The sequence below is a fragment of the Cupressus sempervirens genome, chromosome 1 (assembly GCF_028749045.1).
Source record: "Cupressus sempervirens isolate cs-2001-9-10 chromosome 1, ASM2874904v1, whole genome shotgun sequence".
Taxonomy (NCBI): Eukaryota; Viridiplantae; Streptophyta; class Pinopsida; order Cupressales; family Cupressaceae; genus Cupressus; species Cupressus sempervirens.
This window is the reverse complement of record NC_143118.1, coordinates 694903730-694931007: the sequence shown is the minus strand read 5'-3', so window position 1 is coordinate 694931007 and position 27278 is coordinate 694903730. Positions and strand designations below refer to the sequence as shown.

At 32.3% G+C, this 27278-nt stretch overlaps 1 pseudogene; it reads right to left on the bottom strand.

Annotated features, from left to right (window-relative positions):
• Positions 1–695: 695 nt before the first annotated feature.
• LOC149579841 (scopoletin glucosyltransferase-like) overlaps positions 696–27278 on the bottom strand; it is a 101139-nt pseudogene continuing 74556 nt past the window's right edge.

The window sequence follows — 27278 nt, the reverse complement described above, 5'->3', positions numbered from 1 at the left end:
TATAATTTTCCAAGACAAAAACTTTTGATGTTCCTTATGTTATCTGGGTTCAGGACCTTTTTCCTTCCTCTTTATATAAAAAACATTTATTGCATGAGAGAACAAAAATTTAGAAATTGTGTTCTATATTTGATATCATGACTAAACTAAATTTACATTGAAGATCCAAATTCACTACATGATTGTATTAAATTTTGGATGCAACAACCAATTGAATTGAATATAAATTTTACCTCTAGAATAGCTATAAGGTTGTAAGTAATTTTAGACACAAAAATCAATTAAACTAAACATCTTCCTACAAATATTAAATGTATAATTGGACATAAAAAAACCTTACACTCTACTACATCTAAAAACACAATCCATAGTTTAACTAAATCTATTCTATTTATTTTTCTTATAGACAACAAAATGTATTTTTAAGACAACATAAATTTTTCACAATTAATTTTCTATTTCTTCCAAAAAGGAATACACTGTAGCTCCATACATTGTCACTATATGCCAAGCCAAAAACTATGACTAATATCATAGACTATAAAAGACACTTTGCTTTACTTCTTTCTATGTACAATAAACAACCAAACTAGAAGACATCTTTCACTTGACTACTACTAAATTATAGAAACCATAAATCTTAAACTGAATGGACCTAACCCTAACCAATGCATCCACACAAATTAGCACAAAATTCATTGTTCTTGTCTTATGTTCACCAACTTGTGCATTTCACTTACAAACCCTTGCACGTGTATATTTGAAGACCCACCATCTTGAACAACATTTATAGCCTTATCTTTGAGCTTTAGCATAACCAGTCGTATCTCTATACCTTTTTCACTACTAAGCAATTCTATCAAAACCTCCTTAACCTTATTTTCATTTGGAAGCCCACTGTGATGTTCACATAGTTGAATTCCCACACCCATTTCTACCAAAATCTTCATATTAAAATAGTGGTCTCCAAACATAGGCCACCCGACAATGGGAACTCCAAGGCTTAAGCTCTCAAGCATAGAATTCCACCCAAAATGATTCAAGAAGGCACCCACAGATGCATGTGAGAGGATCAAGAGCTGCGGTGCCCAACCCCATATTACCATCCCTCGTTCCTTTGTACACTCTAGAAAGCCCTCTGGAAGAAAATCTTCTTTTCTAAAGCTTTGTAATTCAGTAACTCTGATGACCAAAATGAAGGGTTGTTTGCTACTTTCTATCCCTCTTGCCAAGGCCTTTAGTTGCTCTTTCGAAAGATTGATCACACTCCCAAATGAAACATACACAACAGATCTAGTTCTCTAAGAGTCTAGCCATTTGACCAACTTGTTTATAGCAATGTTCGCCTTTTTTCCACGTATGCTAACCTTATTAGCTATGGAAAACAAAATATTAGGAAGAAAAATATTTACATAAGAAGTAATATAAAGAAATAAATTTTATTATGAACATTATAGTTTATTAGTATATTTGTATTTTATGCTCATGATTTAAGTAACTAAATAATTTTACTAATTACAATTTCTTGAAGTTCACAATTATTGAAAAATGGATATGAATCAAAATTTCCGTGTCTCTAAACAAACTTTTAATCATTCATTTCCTATGTGAGTATGAGCTAAAACTTCCCTATGTATTAGAATATCATGATTATTTGACATTGAATCCGCATATCTCCAAACTCCACTGATCTCAAAGAAAATTGCTAGATTCTTAAATGTAAGCCTTAATATTCTAACAACATACATTAAAAACTACATTGAATACAAAACTTAAAAATAGGGAAAATGATATTAATATAAACTTAAACTCCCTTGTTTGAGTAGATTATGAAATGTAAACATTAATTTTCTAAAAACATCATTAAAAATTACATTATAAAGATTTTAAAACAAGAAAAACTATATTAACATCAATCTAAACTCTTCTAGGTAAATGGGTCACACTTAAACATCACAAACTAATGGAAAAATTAAGCTTGGAAAAATAAGTCAACTTTCACTATTTAACTCTTTTAACCTAGAAATGAACCTTATTATGTGACATTTCAATCTTTCAAAACACCTTGATACATTAAAAGTAAAATTATATCATTACCTATTGTCTTGATCATCCAACTCTTTATCACCCATTAAAATTACATTATAAAAAATTTTAAACAAGAAAAACTATGTGATTTTTGAGTCAAACTCGATGACCCATGTTTCATGAGTAGTGATTCAACATGAATCCATCTCTCATGATAATAAATGGAACACTTAGCACTCATTGGATCTAGGTTGCAAATGGGGTTGCAAGCTTTGGGTTTAACTGTGGAGGAAACTCCGTAGTTAAGCGCGCTCAGGCTGGAGTAGTACTGGGATGGGTGACCTCCCGGGAAGTCCCGGTGCTTCACCCCTGTGAGCATCACCTAGATCCAATGAGTGCTAAGTGTTCCATTTATTATCATGAGAGATGGATTCATGTTGAATCACTACTCATGAAACATGGGTCATCGAGTTTGACTCAAAAATCACACAGTTAAATCCTGATATTCACATCACAATTTGACTAGCTGTGGAAATCATCTCCTACTTATCAAGAAAAACTATATTAACATCAACCTAAACTCACATATCTTGATTAACTAAAGTTTCCTTATCTAAGGAAATGTTGTGGTAATTCAACATCAAATGGGCACCAACAAAAAATTCTCATGTCTCTATTTGGAAAACATGATTACCCAACTAAGGAGAAAACTAAGCTTACAAAAATTACGTCAATTTTGACTATTTAACACTTTTAGTCTCTAAATGAAGCTTAGTGCGTGATGTTTATGCTGTAAAAAACAAAATAGAATTATTCCATCACATCCAACTCTTTTATCACCCATCAACCAAAAACTTCTCTATCTAATTCACAAAATATTTTCCTTATATTCAACTCTATCTCCTACTACTCACCAGCTCCGTTGAAATAACTTATGGGAAGGAGAGGTCCGATAGCCCAAACTGGTTTTCCCGTTACATTTCTCAGATTCTCGAGATACTCAGATTCCAACTCCTCGAAAGTATTAATTATCAACCCCGAGCTACGTTTCCGGTCGATCTGACACATGGACAAGTAAATCATGGTGAACGGATCTATCTCATCTCATCAGTATTCCTCATTTATCTCATTCTTCATAAACTCTGCGGCCTCGGAAGATCCAACCTCAAAACAGTACACTCAGAGTCCCCCCTTTCTTTCTCCAACCTCCACTGCGAGACCGAACGCGCAACTGAGTTCGAACCACTCACTCCGAAGACCCCACACGGGTTGAATTCCACACAAGATATCCCAAACTTTTCGGCGCTCTGTATCGCCCACTCCATGAACGAATCGAACACAATACAGACCAGCGGCGCCGCCAGTTCGTGTTTTTGAAAAGGCGGCTCCATCCAATCATCGAATGGGTGTTGGAGCTTCTTGGCCAGCTCAAAAACGCCGCCATGCGACCCTGGGGGACAAACATCAATGCTTTCAATGCCCTCTTGGAGGCGTAGGGAGCACTAAGAGGCGAAGATCAACACCACTATTCACAGCTTCGTCTACCAATTCTTGCAGACGTGGCACGTTTGCAGGGGTTGTGACGTAGGTGACCGTTAGACCCTTTGAGGCCACAAGCCTTGAGAACTCCAACAGAGGAATGTAGTGACTCAGTGCAGGAAACGGGACAATAACCAAGTGTGGGTTCTCTAGTCCGGCCATTGCAGTTTCCAAAATGGAATGAAAGAGATCTGGATGGCTTAGCTCGACGAATGAGAGAAGTAGAACAGAATTAATGTAATTATATAGGAGCACTAGATCTTATAAAGGAACAATTTACATTGGATTGCAGCATTAAATACACGTGCTATAAATGTATCTTCAATGAATAAAGTGGGTGCAGCTTTGTGGGGAGTATTCGGTATATTTGAACTTTGAAAAGCATGCCATTAGATGCATTTGACTAGTAGATGGTTCTTTCAGTTTATTGAGCTTCAAATGGCGTTTGAATGGAGGATGTTCATTCAGCCATGAGATGCATTTGAGTTAAAACCTTCGTACCTGCAAAAATGCAGCTCTTTTTTCCCAAAATTTGTGTTAAACCATTAATTTTGAAAAAGAATCAAAGGTACATTTTGTTGTACTTGGAAAAAAGTAATACACTTTTAATGTATAATCAATGCAATTGGACCAGAGTGAGCTGAGTAAACAGGGGTTGGCCGTTTATGGCACAGTTGGAATGCACCAATATGGTATATAAAAGAATTAGACCTATCAAAAAAACCTTTATACACGTGGGAAATGTGACAGTTGTTGCTCATGTACACAATGCCCCCACTTAATCCTTATATTTCCTTCCAATTACACTTCAATTACTGCCTAAAAAATTTACATAAACATGCCAAAATAAATCATCATGAAAACCAATAGCCGTTTGCTTCTTTTCATTTCTCAAATAGTACTAAAATGACTACTGGGTGTCTGTCCCCATGTGGTTGTTTAGCTTAGTTTTGCTAGCAGCAGCAGCTTATTGTTTTGTGGCACAATTTGTGGAGCTAGTGGCCCAATAGATTATAATATTTGCTGTATAATTTTAAGCAGTGTTCTAAATATTATTTTTTAATCATTTCTCTTGTAAGTAATTCTGAAATACAAAATATAGGCAAATAAAAAGGGTATGAAAAAAATGTGGTGAAGACTTGTCACCTTTTTCAATAATAATCTGCTTATTTCCAACCCCCAAAATTTTCCCACAACATATTTTCATTTGCCAAAAAATAGATGCTCCACAAAGTAGGAAAAGATTCTAAATTTTCTTTTTCCTACAATTTTTATTTTGCATAGAACACTTTACTAAGCAAAAAATTGACTTAAGCAGAAGCATGGGGACATGGTGTTAGTGGTAGGTATTAGGTGAACATTTTGAAATGACACTTTTAGAACACCTCCCTACATTCTACAAGTTCTACAAAGAGCTTTGTAAATGTGGGAAAGCTTAAAGCTTAGCTTTAAGCTCTTCACTCGCCTACGAAGGTTCACCAAAATAGTTGGCAAATTTCAACATACGAATTAGGAACTACAGATGGATGAAGTTAACCTGCATGGCTACTTGGCCCTTTACCCTATATGGAATGGTTAATTAATTCTTTGTATGGTGACCATTACAGGTTTATGGAAGGCATTGGCTAATCTCCAACAAAATGCACTAAAGATTTTTTAAAAAAGTCAAATTTAATTTTCTTTCAGATTTACGAACAAACTAATTTTTTTCAATTTTTTTCATATTTTCGACTACAATTAGATCATGAAGATCAAATGCGAAAAAATTCTGACTTTAATTTTTAATTTTTTTATCAATGATATGTTTTATCTAAAACTTAGTCTCATCCTTTACAAAATGCACAACCTACCTTTTACTAAAATAGGTGGAAAAATTATAGATGGCCATCAGACTTTCTCACTAGTCCCTATAATGGTAGAGGTGATGCATTAAATTCCACTCAAGAAATCCTCAACATTTCACGTTGCAATCCATTTTGGCTTGACATGTAGCTTGATTAAAAAAATAAAAGCTTAATTTTGAAAGTTTTTTCTAAGCCTTGGCCTTGGCTTCAAATTTAGTTTCTCAAGTGAAAAGGCAAAAATGATCAATGGGCCCTTGGTCTACTAGTGAAATTGAATGGCTCACAAAGAGCCCACTAGGGATCAAGTCTTGCTGACTGCAAGGGTCCGACATCATAAGGGATGAGGTCGGGATTGTGCCCCAAGTGATTTTGATGGTGTGGATACCCCTTAGTCCTTGGCTCTAAGTTGAAGAGGTTTCAGGCACAAGTGGGCCCGTATCAAGTTCCTAAAAAGTCTATGTGGTGGCCTTCAATGATTTGTAGCTCGCAGGCTTCGTGTCTCACTAGGTTGCTACGCAGGTCTGAACCCTCTATCAAAACAAAGAAAAGGAAAAAATCATAAAATCAAAAGTTATTGTGTAGACATTATTGCTTGTGAAAAAGAAGAAATTAGGAAGACAAATATTAACATGAAAATTAATTAAAGAAAGAATTTTTTTTATATGAACTTTCTCATTCATTCAATATATATTTCTATGCTTTATAGTAACTTAAAAGCTCACGCTATTGAAAAATAAATATCAACATAAATTTAAGTATCTAATCAAAAAATTCTTCACTAGCATGAGTTAAAAACTTATAGGCATAAAAATACCATTATTATTATTATCTAATAGTGTATTAATGTCAATCCAAACTCTTCATATCTGCAAGAAAATTATGCTACAAATCAATGGAATAGAACATAAATGGCGAATAATTTGAAAATATTAAATATTAATGGCTTCTCGACACCTTTTAGGATTGTGTCTAACAAATAAATTAGAGCTTTAAAGTTGTATTAGGAATGTTATATTTTATCTTGATATGTATTTGACTGGATGGTGTTCATTAGTTGGACTACGAGATAGATGGTCATTTAATCTCTATTTAATGCACTTAGAAAGAAGTGGTGTAGAACTAATCTGTATTAAATGCAATTGGGAAGAATGTTGCGCAGTTAAATATGTATTCAATAACAAGGGGTGCAAGTGGGAGAGTACTAGTCTTTAATGTGGTGGGTTTTGGAATAAGAGTTGAGTCAAGTTGTACATTTAATTTTGAAGTTGAAATAGAATATTGAAAGCCATTGAAGGCTTCCAATTTGTGATGATCAAATGCATAAAATTTATGTTTTAAATTCTAAGAATATATAAATCTCAATATAGACTAATGTGTACTAACGTTTAGCAAACATACTTAGTTGTCATCCAGCAAGTTCTTGTAATGCCCCACCAAGGGATCCAAAAGAACTAACCTAAAGTTTCACTAAGTTTGCCAAAAAAAAAAATCTTTAAAGATAACGTATAACAATAATTTATAAAATAGTAGAAGCAATAACATACATTAATACATAAGTCACACATAAATAGATTACATTCCTTAAGGATCCCATGATGTTGAATCACAATTAAATTTAGTTATTATTAAATCCAATATATAACACATCCACATTAAAGATTAACTAAAAGTTCAAATCCATTTAAATAATATTCAATTGTCTTGAATGCCACTTGGCAATGGTCAAGATGCACAATCATCCATTGTACAAGTCACAAGGTATGAAAGGTTGAAAGAATATACATCAAAAAAATAAATTACATTGTCTCTTTAAGATCATGAAATAAAATACATACAATAATTATAACGATCCATCATAGTACACAAAGATAGAATTAAAGAAAATGTAGAACAAAGAACTCCAATCACCGCATCAAACTAATGGATCTCAATTGTAAAAGTAAAAAGCACTACCACTTAATCTTATGGTAACACAAAAAGGTCCACTCCCACTGCGCTAAGGAGATAGTCTCAAGTCCCAAATAGAATAACAAACTCAAAAGTCAAATCCAACATCTAAGTCAAGGAAAACCTAAAGGAAATCTAACTCAAAGGTACCAAGATATAAACAACATCTAAACCCAGAGGCTACAAAGACACGTAGGGAATCTATTATGCTAGTGGGCAAGGGTCATCGCATGAGCCAACTCTAAGGTTACTCGGCTAGTCTTTCAATCCTCCACCCCTCTACTGAATCAATGCAACACTAGCATCCTCTCGTACAAAAAAGGCATATTAACCATGCATGGTTGCAACAAAGCATCCTCTCTACTCCCATCCTACCTTGTACTAGCACTCGAGGCATGGGTAAGGAAGGACAAAGACTCTTATAAGTTCATTTTCCTCATATTTAATATAGTGATATCACTTATTAAAATAACCTACAATGGGTTACCCGTCAACCTCTTTAGGGCCTCAGCCTCCATTGCAAGCCACTTCCTAATACAACATATAGATAACCTACCCTAAGCTCAACAGAGAAAAAATCTTAGAAGACCAAAAACCATACATCAATTCTTTAAACAAGTAATGAACAAGTACCAAAATCACTTGGTCAAAATACAAGCATCACTAGTACGATCATCCTAATAGGATTGATCCAAGAAAAGACACATAAACCAAATCATAATATTATATGTAATCATCAAAATAATAACTCCCAGCCTCTAGTAAACATCTTAAAACTAGTCAACACTCTAAGTCAACCCCAAACTCAACGTACAAGAAAGCATACATCTAATAGTGTAGTTTCATAGATTTGTTTGATTTTAAAAACACACAATTTGAGTTTACAGTAAGGTTTGAGTTTTCATTTTGTTGCTAGTTTTCAACTTACTGTAGTTTATAAATTTCCAAATTTACTTTTTACATACAATATCATAATTCATTAATTAAATATTATTAATTTTTAATTAGTAGTCATTATATTACTAAAGATAATAGACACTAATTTATTAATTAAATAACATAAATTAAATTATTAATAAAGTAATTATTGATCTAATAATAAAATAATAACTATTGAAATAAAATAATATTAATATTGTTATATTATATCATTTAATAATTATAAACATTTATAAAAATTAAATATAACATTTAATAATTTAAACATTTAATATAAATATTATTAAATTAATTAAATTTAATAAAATTAAATTTAAAAACTAAAACAACCAAAGGAAAAATATAATAAAAAATTACCATGTAACATTTTAAAGCTAATAGGCTAGGTCGTTGTCATAGTAGCTCTACTGTCACAATAGCAAGGTCTGTCGTGCACAACCATAAATGGTCATTGACAATTTTGGTGTCATGCAGGGGTAGCAGTGGGGGGTGGGGGTTTGGCAGCCCCACCCCCAACCAAATTCATTTATATTTTTTGTTTATTATAACAAAATAGCACCCCCCCATCTATTGCCCTTCACTAAGAGGATAAAGTATGTACTCCAATTTCTTTTGGATAAATAAGAACTAACAACCTATTAAAGAAAATGAAAATCTCATTAGAGTCTTTGAAATTTAAGTAAATCAAATCAAAAATAGTATTTAAGTAAAGCTATTGGAAATTCTGTGTTAGAATCTTTATAATGTTTACTACTAATATATTTTTTAAGAAAACTATGAATAATACTCCAATAAGGAAAAATCCAATAAACCAATCAATTTTTACATTCTATAATTCAATTTCATTTCAAAACTCTTTCCGATTAAAATACCTAATTGATTAAAATTTACAGAATGAGGGTTCTAAAACTCTATTTCTTGAATACAGATAAATTCAATACAAATAACAATAAAATTTACAATGAAAGATTCATCTTAAATAAAACTTTGAAAACATCTTTATCAAACATGAACAAGACATGAAATTCAAAGAACATAAATCACTGTACGAAAAACCACAAGATTGTACCTAAATCTGATGCTAATACACAAACACATGAAGCACACAATAAATCCTCTTTCCTCTAAAACCCTTCTTTCTGAAAATCCCTTCTCCAAAATCTTAGTCCCTACAAAATCAGCTCTAGATCTCTGATAAAAAGTTCTCCCCTAAATTTGGGGCTCTGATTTTGCAATCACATGAGGGAACTCATTCATTAAATTCTTTTTAATATTTTGTTAGCTTTTAAATACTCATGCACAATTTTTGCAATTTAAAATATCTTCATAAAATTAATTTATCTTTCTCCATTTAATTAATTTTTGAAGCATTTTTTATAAAAATACTTATTAACTGTAATGATAATATTTAGCATTTATTTAAAAATGATCTCCTAAATATATTATTATTAAATTAAATTAATATTATTATGCTCTAAAATTAGAACTATAATTTTATTTTTATTTTTAATTCTTTTATTTTAAATTAATTTCTCAATTAATTAAATATAATTAAATATTAAAATTATCTTAATAATCTTTCATCAAATTAAATCTTTAAGCATTCTTTCAATTTGATTTAATTAATAGAAGAATCACCATAGACCCACAAGATGAACTATGAAAACCCATCATAAAATACAACATAAAAGATCAAACTCAAGGGTTATAATCATGAATTTACATCATACAAAAAATTTGGGAGGGTAAACATCTTAGATACTTGCCCTACTTATTAGGACAAATGGTTTAAGGATAGTATTCAGACTCAAGAGTTATCTCCTATCTCTTACCATTGAGATATTGTGATAGGGTATGCTTATCCTAACAATTTTGGAAAGTCAATACCCAATACCTGCAATCTACATAAAATCCATGCATGTACAAACGCATATATTCTAAACTAAATAGGCAATGGCAGGAAGTGGTGTATCATATAGATCCTGACTAGTAGGTGACTATGACTCCCTTTCTCAACAACATTAGATACATCAAACATCAAGAAAACATACACATACACCATATACATGCAAGTATGGGGTAAGTATCCATAGAACAGATATATAAATAATCCACCTAACTATCATTGTGGAATAACTAAAATCGATGTAAACAATCATCATCAAAGTACAATCATTCATACATGAAATAACTAGTACCAACTTAATCTCATCATATAGTCAACTGAGCATGAAATAATATTCAATAAGATAAAAATCAAACACCACTAACCATCAAACATAACATAATCTAGCATAAAAGAGTTCGACAATAATAGCGGTAAGCACTACAGTTCTATTGTCCTAGTTCTCAAATATCATTTCTTTTAGGTTGGTCTTGAAAGAATGACCTGCAGTATGTGTCTATTAAGGCAGAGCTCAAAAATAATTACAACTTTAGTTAGATTAAAGTCAAAATCTACAAATTGATAATGTCAAATCTAATTATTAATTTCAAATAAATTAAAAACAATGATTAGAGATTACATTTAAAATGAAGTATATTGTAAATTGTGTGACAAAAAATGCATTAATATCATCTCCTTTGATTGCAAAATGCATGCAAGCTAACATTCGATTCTCTCAAAAATTATTGTTCTAATACTCTTATCTAACTCCTAATTAATTATTTTTATTTTTATAATGTAATGATTTAATTGTGATAGATAGCTACCAGGCTTCTTATTTCAATTTTTTTTTAAAGAACCCTATTTGAGAATCTTGTCAGTTGAGCCTTTTATATTTGAATGAAAACAAACAATATAATTTGTTCTAAACAAATAAAATAATAATATATTCCATTTGATATATTCAATGGCATCATGTATGTTAATTTTGTATTGGTAAGGTATAAATAATTTTCTCTAAACAAATAAAACAATAATATATTCCATTTGATGTTTTCAATGGCATCTTGTATGCTTATTTTATATTGGTAAGGTATACATCATGCAAGGTTTTAAAAAGAAAGACACGTATGGTCTTTGTAGAGTATGATTCAAACTAAATGACCTCTAGAATTTTAAGTGTCTAGTAAATATTCTAATTTTTAAGCTTATGTAATTATGGATCATTTTCAACTTTTATAAAGAAAGACACATATGGTCTTTGTAGAGTATGATTAAACTAAATGACCTCTAGAATTTTAAGTGTATAGTAAAAAATCTAATTATTAAAATTATGTAATCATGGATCATTTTCATCTTTTTAATATGGAGTCCATTTTTAAAATTTCCTACACCTTTATTATGTAGGCCATTCTTTCAAGGTTTCCATGTGGTTCAAAAGATCCTTGTTTGCACTATATACAACTTTAGAGAAAGGTTCTTGCTAGCAGCTTGGATTAATTATTTGAAGAAATGAGATGGTTACATTCAAATTCATGGCATGATTGCACATGTTGACCATGTGGCTTGACATTCATTATCAATGAATGTAAGGACTTCCATTGCACTATTATACCCTAACTTGTTAGGTAACTATTATCATTGCAAGTGTATCTAGGATGCCAAATAAAATTGTGTTGGCTTTACTAAGCACCATTCTTCAAAGGACCTTAATTTAAAAGTTATTATCTAATTTTAATAATTAATGATAATTAATTAGATAATATTTTTTCTAGAACTGTAATATCTCTTGCCCAAATTGACAAATTTTAGCTCAAGGAATATTGTCAAACACTTGTATGCTACCTTTCAATGCTAAGAAATTCAGAATGTTTGCAAATAATATTACAATGCCTCTTACAATGAACTAATATGCAAGTCCAATTCTTTTGGTATTTTCAATGCATACACATGGAAACTAGTTATGGAATGTATACCTATAGCCAACTGACATTTTGACAAATAATTGGCATACGACTATTATGCTAATTATATATGCTATTAGATGGACATTTCATCAAACAAATGGTATGCAACATGTATCTCCTTTATTGAATTCATTGTCATGTACAATGTTGCTATGAGTTTGTCAAAACAAATTGGCTTACAATAATGACTACAGTAATGCAAAAATCTAAATCTAAATTATCATAGCAAAATCATATCCCTAAAAATTACAATGCTAACTACTAATAGTTTCAAGAGGAACCTAATAATAGTGATGAATATGAATGGAGATGAATCAAGCATAAGTATTATAGCACGGTATTGTTCTTGTGTACTGTAGTAGTAAAAGAAAAAAACATTCTCTGATTTAAGCACAAATAGAACTCTTGAATTGAAGCTCTTCTGAATACTAAACTCAATGGATATTTCACCACCTCAAATGGTTTCAACACTGAAGAATTGATGTTCTCCAATGGTTGACTGAAATTAGAAACCTTAGTTTCTTCACCCAAGTTCTTATCAAATGCAATTCACAACAATCCGATGATTAACAATGAAGCTCTCACCTGTATTTATTCTTTTCTTTCACCTTTCTAGAAGGAAATATAATATTATTTAATTACTTCTCTAGAAACTTCCTCTCTTCTAATAATTAATTATATTTGTGGAAAATGCACTCTCTAGAAGCTTCTCCCTTGCAATACAATTAATTGTGCTTCTAGATAATTAAATTAAATATAAAGTCACCTTTTAATTTTAATTTCTTTTAATGAATTTATAAGAAATCAATTTAATCAATTTCTCCTTATTTCTTCACTTAGCCTTCAGAGAATGTAAATGCTAAGAACTCGACTGAGTTGCTAAAAAGATGGGGACATTATAGTTCACCCTCCCTAAAATTGCTTGTCCTCAAGCAACTTCAAGTCTGAATGTTACAAAATCTCCTCATTCTCCCATGTTGCATCCTCTACTAGTACGTCCCTCCATTTTACCAAATACTTCATTATAGTATGTCACCTCAAGTTCCTTTCCCTAAAATCAATGATAGCCTCTGGCACCAATACCAATATTCCATCAACATCCAAGGGTGGAAGCATAGTAGAAAAAATAATATAATGTACTAGTGCCTTCTTGAGGCATGACATATGAAAAATGTTGTGCACCTTACTCTCCGCTAGCAAATCTAATTCACAAGACACCTCTCCCACTTTCCTAATAATCTTGAATGGGGTATAGTACCGTGGCTTAAGTTTCTTGGCACCACTCTTCTTAAGAGTGGATTGATGGTAAGGCTACAACATAATTAGATACACCATATCTCCAACCTTAGAACTCCATTCAGTCCTCTTTTGGTTTGCATACTACTTCTATTGATTCTATGCCTTGGTTATATTATCCTTGAAAGTCTTAACAATTTCTTGACTCTCCTATAAAAAATCGCCTGCACTAGGCACTCCACTATCATTCAAAAGTAGATCCATAAAATTGGGTGCTTTGTACCCATACAAGGTGATAAAGGGTGACATCTGAATAGACATGTGATAAGTGGTATTATAGCAATACTCATAGAGATAAATCCACTTTACCCATGCCTTTTGTTGCCTTGCTATATAATTTCTAAGATATCCCTCTATCCATTTATTCACTATCTCCATCTGACCATCTGTCTGAGGGTGGTAGCTAGTACTCAGAGTGAGCTCTATTGCACACAACCATAATAGCTCCTACTAACTCATAAACCTACTATCTCTCTCACTCACAATGCTCTGAGGTAAGCCATGTAATATAAATATCTCCTTGAAGAAAAAATCTACCACCTATGTAGTAGTTTATGTAGCAATGATCAAAAAGAAGTGTGCAAACTTCATAATGCAATCCACAACTGCATATATGCAATTCTTGGCTTGGGCTCTAGGAAATTATGTTATAAAGTCCATAGATAAATTCTCCCACTTCCTATTAGGAATTAGAAGTGGCTGAAGTAAACTGGCTGGACAAGAGTGTTCCTACTTATTCTATTGGTAGGTGGGACACTCCCTAACATATTGAAGTACCTCTACTTTGAGCCCTTTCCATGTGAAGTGCTCTCTAATTTATCAGTATGTCTTATAGAAACCACGATGTCCTGCCATAGGTGAATCATGAAAAATTTTCAAAACCATCCTCCTCATTGTTGAGCCTGGAACCAAAAATATTCGCCCTTTGTAAATAATGAGCTCATTCACAATGGTGTATCTACTATCCTGTATAGTTTCATCTATGAATTTGGATGTCCATACATCCTTTGCATACTTTGTAAGGATAAATTGTCTCCAATCCTTTGATATATCTATCAATAAGCTTAAATAGGGCCTAAGTGATAAAGAATCAACAACTGCATTCTATTTCCCCTTAAAATATGTAATATCAAAGTCATAGGACTCTAACTTGCTTACCCAATTCTGTTGCCTATTGATAAGAATCAATTATGACACATTTTATACCATCTTTTAATCCATCTTGTATACCTTCATACTAATTCATGTACTTTATTCCATTCTATTTTATCATATTTTACCATCTTTTGTTGCATATGGTTAAATAAATATAAGTAGTATTTAATAGAGTTTTGGGATTAAATTATGGGAATTATTTATTGATTATTTTTACTAATCAAAGTGATTAATGTCATGGTATATATAGTTTGCAAAATTCTAATTCACGGGTGTAGATATTCTTGTTGTAGCCTAGAATTTTGCAGAACTTTTCCGTTGCCTATTATACTTCTTGTAGCTTGATAGATTGTCTATCACCTATCAAACTTCCTATCATCTATCAAATCTTCTTATCACTTGTTAGATCTTCTTGTTGCCTATTTTTTTGTTGTACGTGATTGCTTGATGAATAAATCAACTTTCTACCAACCATTTTAAACCCATTGCAAATTTCAATTTTATGGAAGTAGAAAACAATGTACTTATTATTTTGAGCTTGCTATTGTAACTAAATAATTTTAATATGAGGACTAAAATGAAGATCATAATATTGTTAAGATGGCCAAACCAAACCATCTTATTTTAGCCAACTATTGTTGTGATATTGAACTATATATTTCAGCTCTATTGTAGCTTTGGAGAGTAGACTTTTATATTAGAAAAACATTTCTACATATAGATCTTCCTATAGAAATGTTTTGCATGAATTCAATATTATTTATGGCTGAATAAAATGTCACTATTCTGATCAAGGCAGAGTAGAAAGTTGTTCATATTTCATTAACAGGAATACCGAGGAGGCAGGATCCACTTCTTATATTCTACCATCTCCATCATTCCCATCCTACTGATTACATGAGGACATGCAATATGCTAAGTTGGGGGGAATGATGAGAGTCAATTATGACCCATTTTATACCATCTTTTAATCCATCTTATGTTCCTTCATACTCATTCTCGTACTTTATTACTACCTTTTTTTGTATATATATATATATATATATATATATATAAGTATTATTTAATAGAGTTTTGGGACTAAATTATGGGAATTATTTATTGATTATTTTTACTAATCAAAATGATTAATGTTATGGTATATATAGTTTGCAATATTCTAATTCGCAAGTACAGATCTTCTTGTCACAATCTAGAATTTTGTAGAACTTCCTGTCGCCTATAATACTTCCTGTAGCCTAACAAATTATTTATCACCTGTCAAACTTCCTATTGCCTGTTAGATATTCCTATCACCTATCAAATCTTCATGTTGCCTATTTTTCTACTACACATGATTGGTTGATAAATAAATCAACTTTCTACCAACCATTTAAAACCCATGGAAAATTTTCTATTTTATGGAAGTAGAAAACAACGTACTTCTTATTTTGAGATTGTTGTTGTAACTAAATCATTTTAATATGAGGACTAAAATGAAGATCATAATATTGTTAAGATGGCCAAACCAAACCATCTTATTTTAGCCAACTATTGTTGTAATATTGAATTATATATTCCGGCTCTATTGTAGCTTTGGAGAGAAGATATTTATATAAGAAAAATACTTCTACATACAGATGTTCTTGTAGCAGAATTTTGTGTGAGTTTAATATTATCTATGGCTGAATAAATTGTCACTATTCTGATTGAGGTAGAGTAGAAAGTTCATATTTCATCACCAGGAATACTAAGGAAGCAGGATCCACTTCTTGGGATGGCTGATAATATAGTTTAGATTGTTTATGTGTTTTTATTTTTGTTTGATTAATCATGTGATTCTATTTGTATTTATGCAATTGATATTTCACTAGCATGTTCTATTAGATTAAGCCTTGATTGTAAAGGAAGAGAATCTGTAAGTGCATGAATGCTGAAATATTTTATTTACATATTAATGTCTATGATAGGAGGAATATAATTCATAGAATCCTTATCATATTAAAAATTCTAATCATTTAGTCTTTTTCAAAGAATTATTCATTCTCCAAATTATTTATCTACTCTTATTTCACTTTCATATATTTTACTCAATTGTTCTTTTCCCATCTTTTGCACACAACAAACCTAAACTTCCTACTGCACTTCATTCACTCACCTACTAGCTAAAGTTCCTATCACATTCTTTTCTCAGTCTTTTTTTTTCTTTTGCTTCGTATAGAAGAACAACCTCCTACTGTAGATATTGCCATATATTATTTACATTATTATAAAATATTTTGGAACATTAAGGGTATGATTTTCATTTCATAGTAGTATTTTTTAAAAAGTACTAAAGTGAAATTAATTAGGTGTGATTAGAATTGTGGGTTATCTAATCTAATCAAAAGCTTGTGTCTATTTGCTATTAATAATTAGGGTGTGATTTTATCATTGTTATTGAGTGTGAAATTTTCTATTTCTTATAATTTTTTTTCCTTTAATAATTTTAGTTTAGCTCTTGTTGCCAGGAAGTGACAGTTCTTGTCACTAGTTTGTTGTAGGTTTCCTTCCACATGTTCTAGCCATATGCATCCTGACCTAGTTTTCTATCTTCATCCCTTGAACAAATAGAAACTATACCTTTCATTTATTTATGACCTCAAATTGATATTTAAATGCAAGATTAAGTAGCTCTTAATCTTATCAATTATCCTTGGTACTCTAACCACATTTGGTAGGTAGACTATTATGGTCAGTTTTGATACAAAAATTTTCTACCTACCAAATATTGGCTGAATTTAGCCAAAGCATGCATAATGAATAACATCTCCTTATAATATATGCTGAAGCTCCACACTAACCCTCTTAATTTCCTACTCTCATATGCAATAGGGCACTTCTCCTGCATAAGTACAACTCTAATGCCCTCTCCAAAAGCATCACAGTACAGCTCAAAAGGTTTGCTGAAATTTGGTAATGCTAACACTAGATAGGAAGTCATCAACTCCGTAAATTTCTCCAAACACTCTTGTGCCTCAGGAGTCCACAAGAAATCTCCCTTTCTCATCAAATCTATCAAGGGTGTTGTATGCCTAAAATATCCATCCAAAAACCTCCTGTAGAAACCACATAATCCCAAAAAGCCCCTCAACTATGTAAGGTTCACCGGTGAAGGTCACTCCACAATGGCATGAATCCTTTTAGGTTCCATGTGTATGCCTTCTACATTGATGATGTCACCCAAATGCAACAACTTTTTCATACCTAAATCACATTTTGACTCTGCATATAAGGACTCTTTGCCCAATATATCCAACACTGTCTCAAGGTGAACCAAGTGCTCCTCCCAAGATCTACTATACACCAAGATATCATCCAAGAAGACAAGTATAAATTTCCTCAACTGAGAATGGAAACCACTATTCATTGTTTCTTTAAAAGTAGCAAGTGCATTAGTTAGTCCGAATGGCATAACTACAAACTCAAAATGGTCACAATGACATCTAAAGGTTGTCTTCTTGATGTCCTACTCTCTAACTCTGATTTGGTGATAACTTGATCTCAAATCTATCTTTGGGAAGAAGCAAGCTCCATGAAGCTCATCTATCAACTTATCAATCCTAGGAATGAGGTACCTATTTTTAATTGTCTTCCTATTAAGCACGTTGTTATCAATTCACATCCTCAATGTCCCATCCTTATTTTTTACCAACACCACTGAAGAAGTGAAAGGAGACTTACTTGGTCTAATGTGGCCCATAACAAGTAAATCTTTTATGGTTATTTTGATTTCATATTTCAACCTCTTTGGATGCCTGTAAGGTGTAATCACAATGGGCTTAGCTGCCTCTTCTAACTCAATGATGTGCTCAATACTCTTGTCTAGTGGTCTACTTGGTGGAATGTCATTGAACACCTTAAAGTGATTAACTTTAAGCTCTTGAATATCAGGAGGATATTCACTCTTCTACTATCTGTCTTGTGATGTCATTAACATGCACTCTGTTGCCCACTCTACCTAATCATGTTGATTCAATCTAGCCATCCTTCAGAAAGAGACCATTCTAAAATCACTATCCTTGACTCATCCCAAGGACTATATTTGTATCTCCCATAGGCACAACATAGAAATCTTCCTTAAAGACATAATTATTAACTTCTAAAGGGAGTCAGGTGATCTTATGATCATAATTGAGAACATAGCCATCAGTCACCCTCACTCTAATTCCCCCAAACTCCTATGTTTCTATGCCACACTTCTCCACCAACCTAGCATCAATGAAATTATGAGTGACACTGGTATCAACCAAAGTTACAACTTGTTGTCCAGCAAGTACTCCTCTCATTTGAAATGATCCTTACTACTTAATACTAGTGAGACGAGCTTCCCTAAGTTTCTCATCTCCTTCCCCATCTATGGACTCCATTTTAGACAAGTTTTTAGCCTTGTCTTCCTTTTTTTCACCATCTATTTCCTCTATATCAAATTGTTGGTCTGAATTATCTGATTCTGATTCCTCATAGTATGCCCACATAATTCTACTAGCATTTCCCTTTGGTCTAAGAGGAAATTCATGGTTTGCATCATAAGGTCCCTTATAGTAGAAACATTTTTTTTTCTTCCTCAAATCATTTAATGTCCCTATCAAAAGGTGTTGGAGTTTTATCTTTAGAATCATTTTAAAAATTGGTCCTCTTTGGTTTTCTATAAAATGGTTTGGTATCCTTACTAGAAGATGCTCCTTTGGATATAAATTTGTTTGTTGGTACTACATGTTCCATACTTCTTGCCTTTTTCATAGCTTCTTATAAATAAATTGGATCAAATGCCTTTATCCAACCTCTCAGTGGTTTGGATAGGCCCTCAATGAAAAGAACTATCAATCTATGCTCTAAAATGTTTGGCACCATGACTACCAACCACTCAAATTCACCAATGAAATACCCCAATTTGCTTGTTTATTTTAGCTATGCTAATTCTTGGAATTAAAACTCTGGATCTTTCTTGTCAGATCTTTCAACCAACCTATCCATAAAGTCTTGGTACTCTATCACCTAATTATGCTAAAGTGTTATCATACCATGGTACCACCAATCATGTGCTACTCCCTCCAAATGCAAAGTGGCATATTTGATAGCTTCAATCTCTATCATTAGCCTTAGTGCCAAGAATGTGTCAAGCTTATGAATCCAAGCTTGAGCTATCATTGTACTAGTCCCATCAAATGTAGGCATAGTAAGTTTTCCTATAGCTTTTTTCAACTCACTATTTTGACTCCTAGGCCTCCTATCCTATTTGAGTGACCTGTAATGTTCTCTCCTTTGATTTACAAAGCATTCAAAGGTCATCATCTCCCAAACCTATGGTGCCAATAATTCCCATTCATTATTTGCAGCCATAAGGATATCTGCAAATGTCTCATCTTCAACTTCCTCTATTGGTTCCTGTACTAGTTCCTCTCTAACAAAGGTAGGATGTGTGGGCATGTCTACTATTCTGGAAAGAGTTCTATGAGTTCTAGGTGATCCCACTACACTCTTGTTATCGCCTTGTTCCAAATTTTGTTTGTCCTATGTGTTCATGCACTCAACCATGGTGGTGAGTGCCTGCAAAGCTCGAGCCATCTACTCCTGTCCTATAACCATTGCTCTTTAAAATTCTCTTGTTTACTTATCCTCATTCCAATTGTCTCTTGGTGGGCTATGCTCTTGCCTATCATCCATGGTGTTTGGCTACCTATCAAAATCTTGTTCCTTGTCAAACAAAGCTCACCTGATAGTGAAAAAATCTATGAGAGCCAACCCCAGGTGGCTTGTGATTGCTAAACCCTCAGGATGGCAAGATTTAGCTCTAATACCAATATAATATCCCTTGCTCAAATGTATGGATTTTAGCTTAAGGAATATTGTCAAATACTTGTATGATGTCATTCAATGCTAAGAAATTTAGAATGTTCACAAATGATATTACAATGCCTCTTACAATGAACTAATATTAAAGTGCAGTCCTTTCGCTATTTTCAATGCATATACATGGAAACTAGATATGGAATGCATACATACAACCAACTTACATTTTGACAAACAATTGACATACAACTATTATGTTGATCATATATGCTATTAGATGGACATTTCATCAAACAAATGGTATGCAACATGTATCTCCTTTATTGAATTCATTCTCATGTACAATGTTGATATGAGTTTGCTAAGACAAATGAGCTTACAATAATGATCATAGTAATGCAAAAATCTGATTCTAAATTATCGCAGAAAAATCATATGCCTAAAAATTACAACACTAACTACTAATAGTTGCAACATGAACCTAATAATAGTGATGCCCAAAAATGGAGATGAATCAAGCATAAGTAATGTAGTGCAACATTGTTCTTGTATACTATAGAAGCCAACAAAAAATGTATTATCCAATTTAAGCACACATAGAACTCCTAAATTGAAGCTCTCCTAAATACTAAATTTAGAGGATATTTCACCACCTCAAATGGTTGCAACAATAAAGAATTGATGTTCTCTAATGGCTGACTGAAATTAGAAACCTTAGTTTCTTCTCCCAAGTTCTTATCAAATGCAATTCACAATAATCGCATGATTGACAATGAAGCTTTCATCTCTATTTATTCTTTTCCTTCACCATTCTAGAAGGAAATATAATATTATTTAATTGCATTCTCTAGAAGCTTCTCCCTTGCAATACAATAATTAATTGTGCTTCTAGAAAATTAAATTAATTGTATATAAAGTCACCTTTAAATTTTAATTTTTGTAATGACTATATAAGAAATTAATTTAATCAATTTCTCCTTATTTCTTCACTTAGCCTTTGGAGAATGCAAAGGATAAGAACTCCACTGAGATGCTATAAAGATTGGGAAAAATTACAGAAATATATAAATTAATCATTTTAACTTTTAATTTAATCATTGGTTTAAAGATTTATAATTTATTTATAAATTTTTATTTTGTTTTTTCTATTAAAAATGTATATCTAGTATATTACTTGAAAATAATATAATCAAATATTTTTATTCTTTTTAAATGATAGGCAATGGGCCAAAGCTTCATAACTTATCTTACAATTTAGTATTGTATTCTATTGTATTAATAACCTATTTAAAACTAAATTAGAATTATTATTTTTCATTACAAAATACTAATTATTTAATTTTAAAAAAATTGAAAGTAAAAGAAATAATAATTTCAATTTTTTTATTATTTATACTATTCTTTTTCTTTTAAAGTTCGTAAATTTTTTATACATTTTTGTTTTAAGTTTTTTTATTTATTTTGACATTTTTATTTCAACTATAACATAATACATAAAAGATATTATCTACAAAGTTTAATTAATATAATTTTACTATATTATTTAATATTAAATTTTAATTATCAATAATTTATATTTAATAATTAGTCATCCTTAGAAATAAAAATTGAATGGAAAAAATCATATCATATTTTGCAAAAAAAATGACAAAAGAAGAAGAATATATATGAAAAAAGTAGAAAACACGATAAAAGAAGGTGTTAATAACCTGACGAAAATCTTCATAAAAACTATATTTCTTCTAAATTATTCAAATCTAAAGTTTAGATCCCAACGATGCTTGCTCCCTTAAATACTAGAAGTAGCTTTGAAATTTTATCAACATCACAATAGGAAAAATAGACCATCAAAAGTGTAGAGAGGAAAAATGCATTCAATTCCCTGGTTTGACTCCATGAAGAAAGAATTGAAGAAATCTCCAAATCCTAGAAGGAAGATAGACACAAGGATGGAAGTGAATGGCACTAGGTAGTTTACCAAAAGGACAAAGGAACAATGGCCCATCAAATAAAGAGGAAAACAAGTGAAAATGAAAACTATAGAAATCCTAGGGCTAAAGAATCAAAGAGTACACTTTAGCAAGACAAATGGGTATGTGCAGGATCATGGTGTGCCAAAAAGTGGCGATGTGAAAAAAATAGAGTTTGAACACATCTAAAAGCGCTTCAAAATCCGCTCTGAATTTTTTCCACCTATCCAGGTACCAAGGCTGGAAGGAAAAGTCGAGCCTTATCATATATTCAATCTAATATTGAATATCCAATTTAATATTAGATATCCGATATTATCGGATATCGGATTATATATCGGATATCTGATAATCATATGACATTATTATTATAATATTATAATAATATTAAAACATTATATTATAATAGTACAATATATTATTTAATATTATATAATATAATATTATTATAATTATTATTATTATACTATAATATAATAATAATAATATTATTATATTATAATAATACAATATAATATTTAATATTATAATATATAGTAATGTAATATAATATATATATAATATAATATAATACATTATAATAATATAATATAATAATATTATTATATTATAATAATATTATAATATAATATAATATTTTAAATCTATGTGTTATATGTTATATGTTATATATGTTATATCTTATATATAAAATATAAGATATACGAGTGATCGAATATTCGATATCTATAACATTGCATATTAAGAAAAGACCAGACCCGCGGGCCCTTATTTCTCACATTTTGGGGGCCAGTATTAGTGCGCAACCAGATATTAGATATAGGATCGAATATCGGATATTAAGGTTTTTTTTTTAAAAAAAAACTTATTTTTAATCTAAATTCAATATATTTTAGCATGATTTTGTTTGTTTTAGTTGAATCTAGGGTTTTTTTGAATAAAAAGGTTAAAATTAAAGTTTTTTTTAATATATATTACGTTTTGCAATTCAATAGGAATGGCTGATACAAATGATGACACTAAGGCAGGGAATAATATTCCTTGTAACCCCCCACCAAACGATCCAATAACCCCACAAAATCGTCCACCAAACGATCCTCTACCCCCTCAAAACCCTCCTCGAATCAAGGATTTGATAAATGAAAATCTCACTGAGTTGAGAGGTTTGCATAGAACATATAATAATGTACCCGCATTGGCTCCTATGTTATCCATGTTAAACACCATAGTGGATAACATTGAAACCCTTACAAACCAACAAAATGCCACTCTTCATTGGCGTGATCAAATGCATGAGATGTTTAATGATGGTTTGGATTATGATGAGGTTGCGGCCCTCGACATAAGCAAAGACAATTTGGCCAGCCTTTTTGCGAACACGAAAATGGGTTTACCAGTTGACTCAAAAAAATCCAAACTATTGATTAAATGGTGCACAAATGACGCCATACGTGAAAACTTTTGGGATCATTGGTGGATGCTCTTTGATATTCCTCCACATGGCAATTTAGACATACCATTTTATTTCCTTAGAAAATTATATGCTAAATTTGTGTTGAAACTTAAAGTGAACCATTGCGGCATGAAGCCCAACATGGGCTTAAGACTAGGAGCTCCTTAGGATAGACCCTCTTCCCAGTGGAAGAAAGCTGGCACTTTTGTCCCCCCCACTGATAGCTCTCCTCCTCCTCAAGTGCAGCATCTAGATATTATGATAGAGGCTAGCTCTCAGATTATCAGTGCCATTCATAGGCTGAGTAGCCTAATGATATCTCAGGCTAGGTCAATCCTGCCTCCTCGTGTTGATGATGCTAGTGTCAGTTCATCATCGGCTAGGTCATCACACGTTGGTGTGCCTCACAGTTGCATTACATGTAAGAATATTTGTCTGGGTCCCATAGGTGATCTTCTTGAGTATCATTTTGTATTAGACGAGGATACACCAGACACACACATAGAGGCTACAGACCCTAATGCAAGAGAGGAGGGGAATGTAGAGGCATGGACTCCTTCGGTGTCAGTATGTGTATATTTTTTTTTGTTATGAGATATGTGATTTAAAGTTAATTTTTATAATAGAGTAATTTTAATTTTTAAGCCATATTGACTTTTATATGTATGTGATCTTCATTCACGTTTAGTTGATGACTGAGGAGGAGCTCAGACATATTGATGATGCCACCCTCTCAGCCATTTCATTTTTCCTTGAGACATCTACAGTACATTATGTTGTGTTCACATTTTTTTTTCTATTTGATATTGTAGCATATATGGTTGCTAATCTTTCTTTTATCTTACAGGTAGCACCTATCCTAGAGGGACAAAGTGCGAAGGGTGAGCCAACACGCATTGACAAAAGAAAGGTAATTAGGCACTTTCTATTTGATTAAATATCGATGCATTCTTGTAAATTTTTTGTGGTAATCCCATTTAATTACATTATTTATTGTATATAAGGCATTGCTACTGGTGATGAGCCTGTACAGATTCTGCGTCATAGACCATTAGGGATTTCCATTCTCACTAAGAGCCGCATTGTATGTATAAGTATCATTTATTTTTTATTATCCTTATTTTCATAAATAAATTCAAAACTGATTTCCATGATATTAACAACTACTATTTTGTATCTCATAGGAGACTCTTAGTGCACACGAGGTCTGATGGGAGAGTTATGTAGATTTGATAACATGACCACTCACTCCTGAGGAGGAGCCTACAATAGTAAGTTGTAGTTTGAATTCATGATTAAATATGTTATAAATTTAGCATGCTATGAATTATAATGTTATAGTTTAAATTGTAGATTCATCTGACAAAGGTATTTGAACATATACAACCCACAATCAAAGAGGTACTAGCATTGTCGAGGGCATATGAGAGGACTCCTAACCGGTGCAGGAGGTCAACGAGAGAGGTATTTATTATGAAATTTTGATAGTATTAATCTCCATTAAAAAAAAGATCATTATGCATTTGAGTAATTCAATGTTAGATAAATAGAATCATATAAATTTAGTAGTCTAACTTTGGGTTTTCCTTCTTTTTTTATGTAGGAGGCATCTGATCCACCTAGTGCAGCGAAGAGGCTGCATTTTGATCATCCACCAACACCCTAGGATAGTATAATTTTTGTAGGATGCATCATGAGACATTTTGAGATGGCATATGCCACATTATATACAGAAACATTGATATTATACACATTTTGATGGCATGATCAGCCACATTTTGTATATGGATCTATGTATTTTGATATATATTTGAGTACTTTGTCTATGGATACATGTATTTTGATTTTTTTTTTTCATTTAGGTGCACAATGATATACATATTAATTTAGTATCTAGTATTGTTCAATTTATCGTGGATCACGTGTATTGTTCATGTTTATGGAATATCATTAATTTTGATTATGTTTGTTATATTCAATTCAAATGCAATAATTTTAGAATAACATTTTAACAACCTTTATTATCAAATTTGGATGCAATGTATAATTTGAAGTGCTATCATGACATAATCACACTTGTTAATCTCCTACACAAGGTTCAAATAACCCCGAATTTGATTTTAAACTCCACCTTCAACCTTGAAACTAACTCTTGGTTTCAAATCTAATCTCAACATAGTTAAGGACTCCACTCCTCAACCATGGATTCTATCCCAAACCACCAAGTCATTCATAGATTCATAATCTTTGATAACTAGCACTTCATTTTGTTACTATCCTCATACTACAACTTTTCAATTTCAACATAATTTCAAAATATCTCAACTTAAGATACTTGATTGGATAGTTCATCGGTAGCTCTCATGAGCTCTGAGTTATTTTAGGCCTCAGCATCACCATCCTATAGCATTCAACGGTTCATTGATAGCCCTCACGAGCTCTGAGTTATAACCTTCAAAATATCGACCTCAAAATGCACTTAGAGCACCTTGGAGACTCCTCGGTATGGGGTGACTGCGAATGATGGATGGTCTCCATGGCTAGAACAAGGGTGTCACTAAGGTTCACCTACCCACCTGGAGCTAATAGCACTGACAATTCGATGCCAAGATCAGTGGTTTCAAAGTTACGCTATAGTGGACCTATGAACTGAGGCACACTACGAGTTTTGGGATCGAGCAAGATCGTTGTGTCAAATCCAAATGGAATGTGATCTCTAAAAAATGGGATAGATTATTTTAGGTCTCAGCATCACTGTCCTGTAGCATTCGATAGTTCATCGATAGACGTCATGAGGTTCGAGTTATGACCATCGAAAGATCGACCTTGAAATGCACTTAGAGCACCTTGAAGACTCCTTGGTATGAGGTGGCCGCAAATGATGAATGGTCTCCATGGCTGGAACAAGGGTGTGAATAGGGTTCACCTGCCCATATGGAGCTAATGGCACTGACGATTCGATGCCAAGATCAACAGTTTCAAAGTTACGCTGTGGTGCACCTATGAACTGAGGTACACTATGAGTTTTGGCATCGAGCGAGATCACTTTGCTGAATCCAAATGGAATGTGATATCTCAAAAATTAGATAGGTTATTTTAGGCCTTAGTATCACTGTCTTGTAATATTTGACAGTTCATCGATAGCCCTCACGAGCTTCGAGTTATGACCCTCGAAATTCACTTAGAGCACCTTGGAGACTCCTTGGTACGAGGTGGCTACAAATGATGGATGGTCTTCATAGCTGAAACAAGGGTGTGACTAGGGTTCACCCACCCATTCAGAGCTAATGGTGTTGATTATTTGATGCCAAGATCAGTGATTTCAAAGTTATGTTGTGGTGCACCTATGAACTGAGCACACTGCGAGTTTTGGCATTGAGCGAGAGCGCTGTGCTAAATCCAAACAGAATGTGATCTCTCAAAAATGAGATAGATTATTTTAGG